Source organism: Talpa occidentalis, unplaced genomic scaffold (assembly GCF_014898055.3).
Source record: "Talpa occidentalis isolate TD23 unplaced genomic scaffold, MPIMG_talOcc4v2.1 talOcc4.4, whole genome shotgun sequence".
NCBI lineage: Eukaryota > Metazoa > Chordata > Mammalia > Eulipotyphla > Talpidae > Talpa > Talpa occidentalis.
The window spans coordinates 140102546-140116791 of record NW_023604295.1 but is presented as its reverse complement, the minus strand read 5'-3'; the positions used below and the strand labels follow the sequence as shown (position 1 = coordinate 140116791).

The 14246-nt window shown below is 32.9% G+C and overlaps 1 long non-coding RNA gene across 1 annotated transcript in view; it reads left to right on the top strand.

Annotated features, from left to right (window-relative positions):
- Positions 1 to 8620: 8620 nt before the first annotated feature.
- Positions 8621 to 14246, top strand: part of LOC119257013 (uncharacterized) — a 175351-nt gene continuing 169725 nt past the window's right edge. Inside the window, exon 1 of the long non-coding RNA XR_005127959.2 lies at positions 8621 to 9003. This is a non-coding gene — a long non-coding RNA (uncharacterized LOC119257013). The remainder of the gene's footprint in view (positions 9004 to 14246) is intronic.

The following is a 14246-nucleotide window of genomic DNA, read 5'->3' as shown; positions in this document are numbered from 1 at the left end:
ATTTTTATATATTGATCTTTCTTCCTGTAGATTGTTGACATAATTTATTTTCATAGTTTTTAATGGAATTCTTACAATTTTAAAATACAGATTATATAATCAGTGAATGAAGTTTAGCATTGTCTGTCTTTCCAATTTGAATATTTTTAAAAGATTTATTTATTTATGCATACAAGAGCTGGGTTACAGGCCCAAGATGTGGGTGTAGGGGGTAAGATTCTGTCCAGAGACAGAATGGACAACAGAACAGGCAGACTGAAATACTCTGCTGAGGGGAGCAGTGGGCGAGACAGGAGAGGTCTGCTGCGCCCTGTGGGTTGCTCCCCTGGCGGCTGGGGATGGAACTCTGTGGATTGCTTCATAGTGCTGTGCTTAACCCCTTGTGCCACCAGGGAGGTCCTCCAATATGAATAGATTTTATTTCTTCCCATTGCCTAAGTGCTCTGACTAGAACCTTTAGTACAATGTTAAATAAAATGGTGATCATAGACATCCTTTTTTGGATTTCCTGTTTCAATAGGTTATTATCTTGGCTTTCACCATTAAGTACAATATTAGCTGTGGGCTTTTATAAATGCCCTTAATCAGGTTGATGAAATTCACTTCTATTCCTAGGTTTTTAGGTGTTGTTTTTTTTTTATCAAGAAATCATATTTAAAAAAAAAAAGAAAAAGCATTGAACTTTTTCAAATGCTTTGACTGAAAATATCAAAATAATCATGAGACTTGATTTTCATTGTATTAATATATTACATTAATTGATGTTTGAATATCAAATCAACTTTGAATTCCCAGGAATGGCAGTTGTTTTTGGCATATACATTTTTCTATGTAGCTGAATTTTGTTTGCTAGCATTTTTTTGAGGATTTTTATTAGAAATATGTATTAGAAATCGGTATTTATTAGAAATATTTATTGTATATACTATCGGTGTGATTTATAACTTTTATCATCCTTTGCTTTTCAGTTTATTTGTATCTTTGAGTTTTACTTGTATCTCCAATAGATAATAATTGAATTTTGTTCTTTTTTTTAAATCTAGTCTGGTAATCTCTGCCTGAGGGCAATTGTGTAATTCATCCAATGAATTACAATGATACCATTAATATAGTTGCATAGTATCTCTAACTTTTCTTTTGGTATATCATTTCTTATATCTATATACCATATCTATATATCATTTATTCATTTTCCTCTATTCTTCATATACTGTTTTGCTTTATATTGTGTTAATTTTTAACCCAGTGACTCCCTAGGGCTTACCACATACCTTCCTTCATTTATTAGACTCAGCTTCATATTCATGCTAAGTTAATTTCAGTGTTCTATAGAAATAAGATTCATATATATATAGCTTTATTCTATTTTTCTTCTTTTTGGTATTTTTATATACATCTATTAATTGTACAGTTGCACAAATATATGGCTATATTTACTACTATTCAATCTGCAGTCTTTTTTTTTTTTTAATCCAGTACAGTGATTTAGGTGCCCTTACCTCTACCTTTGTGGCATTATTCACTAATATATTAAACATATGTTACATTTGTGTATGTTTTAGGCCAAATACAATAAATATAATATTTGAATATCATTTCATACAATTGGTTTTTAAATTTGCTAGAAGAAAAAAGAGAAAAAAGTCTTAAATTGTATTCTATAATTATATCATGACCTTGACTGATCCTCTGTTGTGTTGTTTTTTTTTTTTTTTTTTCTTATGGATTTTAATTACTATCTGGGGCCATTTGCTGTCAGCATGCATAGCTTCCTTTGTAGTTCTTATATGGCGGGTGTAATAGCAAAGATCCTTTTAGTTTTTTGTTCATCTAGCAAAACCTTTATTTTATCTTCATTTTTGAAAGACAGCTTTGCTGGATTTAGGATTCTTGGTTGACAGTTTTTTCCTTGAGCAATTAGAATTGGCTGTATCACTGCTTTCTAGCTGCCAATGCTCATGCTTAGGATTTAGCTGCCACCCCCACCCCCATAAGTAATGAGCAGCATATTTAGTTTTAATTTTTTTCTTTGTCTTTGACTTTCAGTATTTGCAATATTAAGTGTCTTTGTGAATATCCCTGTATTGTCCTTGGAGTACATTTAACTTCCTGAATATGTAACTTACTCTTTTCCAGTAACAATGTTTTAAGACATTACTCATTGACAATATGTTCTATTTATTTCTCTTTCTCCTCTTACTTTATGCTCCCATTGCATGTATTGGTAAGCTTAATATTGTTCCACACTAGTCTGGAGCTCTGTTGATTTTCCTTCATTCTTTTTTCTCTCTGCTCTTTGACTTTCATCATATTCATTGCTTGATACCCGTTTTGCAATATTCTTTCTTCTGAACTCAATTCTATTGCTGAGTTCTTAAAGAAAGACTCCAGAATTTAAATGATTTTTTTTTTTTATAATTTCTCTCCTTATCAGCATTCTCTGTGTCATGGAATTTATCATCATATCTTCCTTTGCTTCCTTAATCATCTTTATTTTATGCACATATTTATAAAATCTACTTTGAAGTCATTGCCTAGTAAATCTTACATCAATCACACACACAGGCAATTTCTTTTCTTGCCTTTTTCTGGTATTTGAATTTACTCTTTCTTTTTTGGAATAATTTATTAAAAACTGGAAACTTTATGTAATCATTTTAGAAAGTCTGGTTACATGTTTATCTCTCCAGGGGATAATATTGTTACTTGTCTGTTTATTTGTTCAGTGACACTGCCCACTATTTTCATGAAGTCTGTTTTTCTCCTTCAATGTCAATCCTCTGATGTTGCTCCTTAAGGAGGTGTTGCTTTGTATGCGCCTACAGTGACCCTGGCATGACAGATTTTTTTTTTTATTTGTTTCGCTTTTTATCAATAAGAATCTCATTGTCTCTTTCTACTAACACATAATTTCTATTGGGTTAATGAGAAAATCAAAGAAGAAATTGAAAAATATGTCATGACAAAGGAAAATGAGGATAATACCTACCAGAAACTATGGGATACAGCAAAAGCAATACTATGAGAGTGTACAGACCAATATATGCACTTACCATGAAAAAAGATAAAGCTTAAATAATCTTACTTCTCACCTTAAGGAACTAGAAAAAGGTCAACAAATAAAACCATAAGCCAGTAGAAGTAAGGAAAAAATAAAAATCAGAGCAAAGGAACAAGGACAGTTTGATCAACAAATTGTTCTCTGAAGGCTTTCCCACCAAGAACTGGTACAAGGCAAAATTGTTCACTCCATCAGTATTCTGCAGAGTATTGGAATTCCTAGCTACAACAATTAGGGAGGAGAAAGATATGAAAATAATTCAATTGGTAAACAAGATATAAAACCAACATAAATCAGTGTGGAGGAAATGAAGTATTTTCCATTTAAAAAATACTGAAATTCTTTAATATCTCTTTGTAACATTATAGATAAATAGCCAATAAATGTTTTCAGGGAAGGAAACATTGTTTCCCCTAAACCCTTCATTTCACTCTTTCTTCTACAAACAATTAAGTGTTAGATTTTGCAAAGATAGGACTGCTTTTCTTTATTGTAGATAAATGGAAAATTGCAATTTAGATTTACTTAATGAGGCATGACCGATAGACTAGCAAACAGATACTATTTTCACTTAAATTCTTTATCTTTAGTTTTAGTAGCTAGAGTCTGTAATGTGTTTTACAATTTATTTTTTGAAGTAACATCTATTAAAGTTTCTAAAATAAGAAAAATCAAGAATAAAAAAACTTTTGATCTGATTTTGGGTTGTCTATTTTAGAAATATCTTGAGTAGAATGTTTAACCAAGTTAAACCTGGTTTCTTCTACCACCTTTGATTTTTTTTATTGAAGCAACAATGTATGAAATTTTATAGGTTTCTGGTAAGCATAAGTATAAATCAACATCTGTGGACACTATATTCTAAGTTTGCTGCTAAATACCCAATTCCATCCTTCAACATATGATTGACATCTTTACCTGATCTAGATATCCTACTACACCCGCATCCCTCCCACAACTTTCTGGTAACCACTGATATGGTGTCATAGTTTAAAAGTTTATTTTTATTTTATTTAGTTCATTTATTTGCTTAAGCACTGAAGCACATATGAGAAAACTCATATAGTGTTTGTCTTTCTCCATTTGACTTATTTCACTAAATGTAATAACATTTTTTTTTTTTTACAATTGGCAGGATTTCATTAAAAAAACTGGTAAATGTGAGGATTTTATTTTGTGTATCCTGCATAACTTCTTTAATCAGTCATTTCTTGATGGGGACTTAATGTTGTTTCCAATGAATTTGGGGCAGAACCTTTTATTATTTTTTAAATCTTCTGTGTGACACCAATGTTCCTTTCAAACCTGTGACCCTAGTTGATATTATCATAAAACCCAGTACTCTTACATCTTTATTTATTTTTAATGTATTAAAACTTTTATTGAAGTATAACTGATATACAAAAAATGGACATATTCAATGTATTCATCTTAATGGGTTTAAATATATGTATATACCCATCATATTATCACCATCAAGAAACTAAGCAAACTCATCATTTCTAGAAATTTCCTTTTATTTTTTTAAATTTTTCTTTTATTCTTTTTTCTCTTTTGGGGACATACTTTCATCCTATTACTTTCCACTTTGAGTAAAACCTTCTGTTTTCCCTTTCTACTTCCATTTCTTAATCTCAACCTGAGCATTATCCCACTTCACAAAATTTCCAAACTAGCATAAGAGATCCATTCCTGTTGTAACTCTTCCCTTTTTCTTCTATACTTTGCTCATTTCCTTCCTTAATGTGCATGTCTATGTTTATCATTATAATGATTATTTTAGTCATTTCCCATTATATCTTTAGAGAACTATTACAATTTTGGTAGAAATATGTTTACTTCTTCCATGAATAATCACCTCAGTTGGACTGAATATTATTGCATAAGTGTATGGATATATATGCCGTAGATTCTTAAACATTTGTTTATTTACTATTTGTGGCTTTCTCCGCTAGATTAAAAGCAGTATCTAAATAGGGAAAATGTTTAATTTTGAGTGCTTACTCAAATAGCTTGCATATAATAGGCTCCTCCTGAAAGTGCTTTTTATCTGGTTATTATGAGATTGAATACATTTTATATTTAATATTCATTTTTTATTTACTTGTTTAGAGAGCTTTTGCTTTTAGCATTTATGTAATATATGACAAGACACTTGGCATTTTCTCATGAATATTTACATATTATGGAGCTTAAAATATACATTATAAAATTAATGTCACATCTATCTTCTTACTATTTAATGTCCAGATATTTATTTAAAATAGTCAAATGTGTTTATATTTTTCTTTATGATTTCATATATTAGTTACATAATGAAAAAGTCCACCCCCATGTAGATCTACATAAATACCCCATATTACTTCTTTAAATATTATAGTTTATTCTTCGTAGATGTAATGATTCAAACTGAACAGTATCTACAGCAACCTGTGATTTGAAAGTTTAATATTCACCCAAAAATTACATTTTACAAACAATATTTATTGAGAAATACTCCCTTTTGCATCAAATAGATGTTTTTAAAATATTACATTGTTTGACAGGATTACATATTATTTATTTCTCAGGATTCCATGCAAATGTCTAGCTCCTTTTAGCAGACTTTATGTACTCTGCCCCACTTTCAGGAAGACTTGGAAAAGAGACTCATTTTTAAAGCGTATTTCTATCAGTGCATTTTTTAAATGTCTCACATCCATTGTTTTTGTTACTGTCTCCATCAAATATACTTAGTTTGTAGGAAATATACGTAGTTATATACTCTTCTATTTTCAAGAGTACTGTTTACCATACAATAAGTAGATCAGTAAGTACTTGTGAGTGTATATCATGAATAGTAGAGTTATAATTGATCACCAGTTACACAGCATGTAGGCACCTTACAATTAACTTGTCATAATGGAATTCATATTTTTCTCAAAAACCCGGGCCTTCCTGGTGGTGCAAAGGGTTAAGACACAGCCTGTGAAGCTGTCCGCAGCCTCTGCAGTACCCCACATGGTGCAGCTGACCTCTCCTGTCTCCCTGCTGCACCCCTCAGCAGTGCATTTCAGTAGATCTGCCTGTTCTGTTCCCCGCTTTGTCTTTGATGAATCCTCTCACCCTCCACACCTCTGGCCTGTACCCCAGCTCTTGTGTGCATACATAAATAAATCTTAAAAAAAAAACAACTATTTCTCCTCTAAGATATTTAATAAACAATACCACACAGTATTAGTCACATTTCTAAAGCTGAGAAATGTGACTCCTGCTTGTTTTTTGATTTGTCTTTATCTCTCACCTTATTGGTCTCCAAATATCACCTATCATACCTGTCATTTCCTGTGTAAACCACCCACTTTGCACCATCTCCAAAATCATTGTTTTATTTCAGCCATCACCTTTGCTTGCCTGGATAAAAGCAACAAACCTTTAAGTAGACTTTCTTCTCTAGTTCTACAACTTTACTATGCTAACACAGAATTAATTTTCTAAATTATCATCATGCAATTTCTCTTGAGTACCACTATTTACTATGTTCATGTCTAAATTCTTATATTATTTAATTCATTGAATATAAAACTGCTGCACCTCCCCCTGCAGTGACCTTTAGGGTTAACCAGCCCTAGGTCGGGCTGGGCAACCAGCATGCAGGGGAGAACAGCATTACACCCTGAAGCAGAGGAAGTTCAGCAGAAGTTCCCTGAAAAGGCAGAAGCTTATCAAAAGATAACGACCACCAAGAACCACTACAAGAATGCTAAAAATCTTATCCCCTCTTTCTAGTACTATGAACTTTAATCCCTTATCTGTCTTTCTAAACTTCCTTCTTTCTTCAATAATGGTCATTGTTTGTTATGTAGATCACCTCCCTGATGGTGATAGACTGAGCCCATGGGCAAGCTAATTTCATTGATATTCATTCCTGTGCTTTTGGAAAACATATATATACTGGTCACAAACTCAAAGAAAATTACACTCAGATTTTCACTCTTGAAGTGTGTCTGTTTGTCATTTCTTTCACCGATGCCCTGACCACCCTGCACGCTTCTCTCAACCCTGAGGTGGCCTCATCGTCTACTGCTGTGCTGGTCCGCGGCATAAAACAAATATTTAACTTACTATGATCCCTTGAGCTGAAACCTACTTGACGCAAGTAAAGCAAATTATTTAATGTGTACCCTCCAGTTCTGACACAATAACCAAACCATAACAACCATTTTGCAGGTGCTTCTGAAATAAATTAACACATGGAAATACTGATATATATATATATATATATATATATAAAATAAATATATAATCATTTAATTTTTTCTTTTCATAAAATTCAATTTGCTAATGATGCTGACCCTCTTTGATATTTTGGAACAGTGTGTCCACATACATAATAGTTAATGACAAAAATGATGTATTTGTGAAACATGCATCTAGAGAAAAAATATAAAATAAACTGGTAATGTGATAGCATGTGAGCAGGTATATGATATTAAATGTACAGAATGCTAAAGAGTCTATCACACATTTAGCTAACCAAGTCTTGTAGGGTCAAGAAAGACTTGGGAGGGTCTCCCCGGTTGCGCAGCGGATTAGCGCTGGGTTGCAAAGCTGCCCGCAGCCTCTGCAGCGCTGGTTCGATCCCCGGCTGCTCCCCGGCCACTGGAGGAGGGTCCCACAAGGCGCGCAGACCTCTCCTGCCGCCCGCTGCTCCCCTCAGCAGTGTACTTCGGTCCTTCTGCCTGCTCTGCTCCCCGCTCTGGCTCTGGTGAATTCTCTCACCCTCCCGTGCTTCTGACTGTACACACTGCTTGCATAAATAAATAAATAGATAGATAGATAAATAAATAAATAAATATTAAAAAAGAAGAAGAAGAAAGACTTGGGAGAATAGGAAACAATCTAATTTGAGATCATTGTAAATTTTTTTTTTTTTTTTTTACCCAGTGAGAGATGGAGAGGAATGAAAATTTAAAACAAGATTGGAGAATGTGCAGAAAATCACTTTGAGAGAATGAAAGTAATTTTTCATCTCAAAGAATGCATATTAGTATGACTAGAAAATGGAGCACAGATGGACGATATGAGAAGTAGTAGTGTCTGGATATTTTTCTGTCCTTTTTTTTACCATTTTAAAAGACATGTTTCTTAGGAAAATGAGAAAGAAAAAGAGGGTGACTTGCATAGTCATAGGTGGGCAGGAGAGCTGCCCTCTTTTAGCTCGTGTACCACGTTATGGGTGTGATCTTATTGAAGCACAATATTTAAGTAGGAAAGCATGGAAGGGCTGAATTTGGGTTTTTATTAGGTTTCCCTCTAGAAATCAGCTCTGAGATGGAGTTATGTCTTCAGGAAGTTGTGACGTGTGAGAGTTAGGGAAGATTTATACAGACTAAATTCTTTATCCTGCTGCAGATGTAGGGAAAGGATGACCTTTCAGCATTTTCTAAAGTAAGGAATTTGGCCTTTTTATCCTTCCAATTAGATTTGTGAGCCTATTCTTTGGCTGAAGGCAATTAAGGAGAAAAGGACTCAGCTTTGAACCCTCAGCAGCCTCCCTGATGGCTGGGGAAGGAGCACCTCAGTCTTTAGCTGGGATGCAGAGGAGGAGCTCCAGGTGATGAACGTGGAGTGGAGTTTTGTATTGTGCTTCCTGTGTGATGCTCAGATCCACTCACTCAATATGATGTGAGAGGCTTCAGTCAATGTCATGGAAATTAGAGCCAGGGTGGAGCTTCACAAGTATTTCAGTGAGAAAAGGGAGTAAGGAGCTGGATAGCTGCATTATTATTTCAATAGGACATACACTGTGTCCAGCAAAGATTAACTTAGAGAAAGGAAGTTCCTTGTCAGAAAACTCTTGCCAGGAAGATACTCATCTGTGAGGACTCAGCAAGAAATATTCCCCACAACAAGGAAAGATCTTCTGTTTTGCAAGGAAAGTAGAAAACGTCATCTGTCAGGTAAGTTCCAAAATGAAAAAATAAAACTAGAGAGAGAAGAGAGCAAACACAGACAGTTCTTTCATGAAATACTGCTATAAAAGAGAATAAATAAATATGTATCTAGAATAAAGAAAAGATGATAAATTAATGACATTTTTAATTCATATTTAGCTGTAAGAATAGATGGGGTAGATGTGTGGAAACTGGCTGTGAGTGACACAGAACTGCAGAAACTATAGGTATTTTTTAGAGGAGAGTGGTGGTTACAATGACTAGAGACCAGAAGTGAAGGGGCAGTTCATAGAACTGATCTGCCATTAGCTTTTACACTGCATTTGATGTTGAGGAACTGTATATACCATGACATAAAATCTGTGCTACTGGGATTTATTTTTTTCTGAGATCTTTTTTTTTAATTTATTTATATAAGAACTGGGGTACAGGTCAGAGGTGCAGGAGTGTAAGATAATTCACAAGAGACAGAGTGGGGAGCAAAACAGGCAGACAGACCGAAGACACTGCTGAGGGGGTCAGCCAAAGACACTGCTGATGGGAGCAGCGGGTGAGGGAGCAGAGGTCTGCCACACATGTGGGTTTCTACCTGGCTGGCTGGGAATCGAAACCGTGCTACAGAGACTGCAGACAGCTTAACAGCATGGCTTTCAACCCGCTGCGCCACCAGGGAGGCCCCTAAGATCTTTGTTTAATATTAACATACAAACATAGAACCAAATGGATGGATTAAGTCAGTATGAGGATTTACAAAATATGTGAGATTGTCCAGTAGTCGACTGTAGTGATTGAAGTATTGGAGAAAATAGAACTGGATCCTGTCTTAACTTGGAAGGGAAACAAATGTGGAAATACTGATAAATTGAGAGACTATCTAGGGTTTGAAGTACTGGACATTCAATGAAATCAAAGACTGTATGACATAATTTTTATAAAATCACACATTGAACATACTAATTTTCTTCTTATTAATGGTAACTACTACAACAGGTCACCTAAATGCTTAACGAAAAATAAAATTAAATAACCTCCTTGTGTAGATGGATAAATGGCTATATGATTCAGTTCATCTATAATATTGATTGCACTAGTGGAAAAAGAAGAATTCTGAAAGTCATTGTACTGGAGACCTGCTAGATTACACCTAAGTGACTCAAAAGATAAACATGACTTGGACATTACAATGAACTTGACAGGGTTATAACTTTTATTTCAAGGGTTATAATTTTTATTACTATATATTCTTCATTTTTATAGTTCAAGTAATAATAACTTGTCTCATCAAAGAGTATAATTTAGGATAATTTAATCTGAATTACTCAGGAAAATGCATATCTAATTGCATTACACTCTTCAATATCTACTTGCTTTCTCTGAAAAGATATTAAGTATAGCAAATTTGGGCTGAAAACTGAAAAAAAAAAAAAAACTATCATGGGAATAGACTCTGTAGGTGTATTGGGAAAAAAAGATAAATTGAAATGATTTTTATATCAATTCCTTTATGGTAGGACTATTATTTCATTTACTGGTTACTCATGCTAACTATGGAATAAAATCTTGATGTGTCAATCACTATCAATGACATTAATGGAATATGATGGAATTTGACAATGATTGAGTGATAAAAGTGAATAAAATGAGTAGTTGATGATAATTTAGATTTATAGCAAAGAAGTTATAATAATTATATACCCACAGTTTGCTCCACACTGTCAATCAGCTCTGTGTTTTATGATGATAAGAAATTATCACATTTTTAGAAGGTTCACACTTAAACAGGATACATAGTGCACTTGTCACACAATTTTGGATTTACTTAAACACTTCCATAATTTCACTAAGCTTATCTTTAGTTATGAATTAGATTCAAGAATAACTGTTCATCATTTATCACAAAGATCTTTTCACAATTATTCTTTAGGAACTTGCTGGAATATTAACACAGAGTGTAGTAAAATGTCTTCTTTCATTACACTAGTTTTGTATCATTTCTGCTTCAATTCTAAAAATGTATGGGAAGTTCACATTTCCTCTAAAATGACTATATGATCCATTAAGTTCTACCAATATGTATCAAGTGTTGTAAGCCCAGAAATAATCTGTGATTTTGTTCAATGGGTTTACAGAATTCTTTTAATTGGTGTAAATCAATCATGAGTGGAATACTTCTGTCATATACCACAATTCTACATTGAACTTCTCATGAAATTATCTATCATCTTGCTTCTTCATGTTGGACTACTCCATTTGTGCATTTATTTATCAAAAATTTTTGAATATCTAAAATGATCAAATCATTTTATTAGACACTTTGGAAAATATGACAAGTAAAATAGCTGTAGTCCCTACCTTCTGAAGCTCATGCCTTAGATAAAAATTAATAGGAGTGGAAATTTAAAAAGTAGAAAAAGCCATGAAGGAGAAGTAGATGCTACTATCAGATAATACAATTTGGAAATATGAACAAAATCAAGAAGATTCAGGTAAGGACTAAGGCAAGAAAGGGTCAACTTTTGGGAAATTCAATGATGGAAATAACACAACTTTCATGTGACCACTCAAAGGTGAGAATGAAATGACTTGAAGGTTGAGTGTGAAATGAACTTAGAACTGTAGATAGCATAATGTGCAGGAAGACTAAAAAACAAAAATATGTTTACATAGCAATGAGTCAGAGGTGGAGGGAAAGTTACACATTGCCTGATATGCCCTGATATAAAATTTTATGGCTATTAAAAAAAGGAAGAACATGGAAAGACTTTATATGTTTTATAGACTAGATGAGAAAATCATTTTTCCTTATGAAATAACTGTCATGGTTGTATGAGAATAGAAGAGAGCTAGAAACAATGGAAGCAATTTGGCAAATGTATTACTGAACTAGTCACAGGAGGATAAAGCTCTTTTGTGTTTAGGTGATGCAAATGGAGAGAAACAGGTTTGGGTTCATGTTCAGGAGATACAAAAGACAAAATTGAAACAGGGTAATGGAAATGGATCATTTCAGGATGATGTCTAAGTATTGGAGGGATAATGTTGATTTCATTAAAGAGAGTAATCAGCAGAAGAACCACAATTGTGAAAGAAGTTAATGAGTGATTTTTTTTTTTTTTTTTTATATACTCAACTTAAAGTGATGGTGAGATGTTTAAGGAGGGATATAAAATGAGGTAAGAGCAGTTTTTAAATGAGATTTTAAAAATCTGAACATGATTGTGTCAAACAGGACACGGAAGGATACAATCAATTTAGAAAATGCCATGTTTTATGCTATTGTTGATGTACTAGAGAGATAATCCTTTATATTCAATAATACAGAGGTTCCTATTAGCCTTAGCAGGATTATTGGGGGAAAAAAAGGGACCTAAAGTTGTTCAGAATAGGTGAAAATTAGCATTTGTACATTCTATTGCCACTAACACTGATGTCTGTTACTAGTTTGTCTAGTAGAATGGAAGATTATTTAGGTATGGTGTGACTAATATCTTGAACATGTGTCTTGCATGTAGTGTTAAGTGTGCTATATGTCACATTCCAAGATCACTGTGCAATAATTTGATGGGGAAATATACATATTATGATATCACAGATGAGAAATCTAAAATTCAGATGTTTTCCTATTGTTTTTTTTTTTTTAAATCTTAGTCCCTAAATAAGAGAACTAAAATTTAGATATTTCTGATTTTAAGTAGTTTACCTACATTATGCCTGTTGGCCACTTTGTCAAGGAAACAGAACACCTGAAATATTGTTAAAGTATCAGAAGTTGATATTTTAATGTATAATAACATACATAATTGGTCAATTATTATTATCCCTACATTTCATAGATATAAAACTATCTGAGCATGTCCATTTTAAGTAGAGATCAGTTCCTCATTGCCATCCTATAAACAAATATACAATAAAAGCCACGTCACCTACTTACGGTAGATGATACGCAATATCCCATACATTACATGTTAATGACTTACTAGTAGTAGTCTTTATTATTATGGAAAAAATGATAGGAATTCTCAGGTATTTGTGGCCAAGGCTATTAAAATAAAAATTTCAAAGGATTTAAATCCCACTTATCATAAGGTTCCTGAGCTTGACTTACTGACTAGGGATTATGGCTTTATCATGACATTTTTGTGATTACATATTGAAGATGGCAATAGAAGCACTAAATCACTTCTGATGACCAGTCCAGAAATATCCACTTCTTAGTTGCTTAATCTTTCTTATAATCCCATTTGACAGATGATGCTTAAGTTTAAACACCATCTTTCATGATAACTTTGATTTTTAAAGGAATATGCATTATAAAAGTGTAACAATCTAAAACTTTTCTATGTACTTAAACAGGAAATGTGTTATACTTCAGATGTTATTTGTATGAATTCAAAGAAAAATATTTAGCAGTTTTTGATATAATTCAAATTATGGTTAAATGAATGTATTTTCAGTAACCTGTACTATGAAAACTATTCCATGCACCATACATAAGTGTTAAATCAACATATTATACAACTCAAACTTACACTATGCTATATCTTAATCATATTCCAGTTTTAAAAAAAGAGATGAGAATTAAGATTTGAGGGCAGGAGCAAAGTAGCCCCTTTCTAAGATGAAAAAAAAAAATGATGAGCAGAAGATACTAGTTAGCATTTTTTCTTTTATCATTACTATACAAAATATGTTTCCTTACTATTGCATTAGTGATTCCAGTAATTCAAAGACTGCTAATGGGTTTTCTCCAAAGGTTTCAAGCACTAACTATACTTGGGAAACTGAATTCTGAAAACTTGAAAATGGTTAGTTTGCCTCTAACATTATCTCATTCACATGGAATTCTAAATACTAAGACTGGCCTCTTGAAACTAATTCAGTGGTTTTCTCAACTGAACTTTTGGTGATGGATGTTATGTAGTAACTTTCATCTGAAAGGGCATGAATCTGTACATGTAAAGCATAACAAACCAACATTGCCTCAATAAAAAAAAAATACTGAATAAGTAAAAAATAAATACATAGGTTAAGATGTTAAACTATAAAAGCAAACTCTATCATATCTTCTAAGAACTTCGCTACATCCTTATAAAGATCTTAGGTTCCTATATAGTTGTTGTCATCTAAAAAAACCATTTACTTTTATTTTTAAATGGTAAAAATGCTGATTTATAATAATACTGAGTATATTTTACCTTTGAATGAGCATTGTAGATATGCACTGTAAGATTACATAATGTTCATCTTTT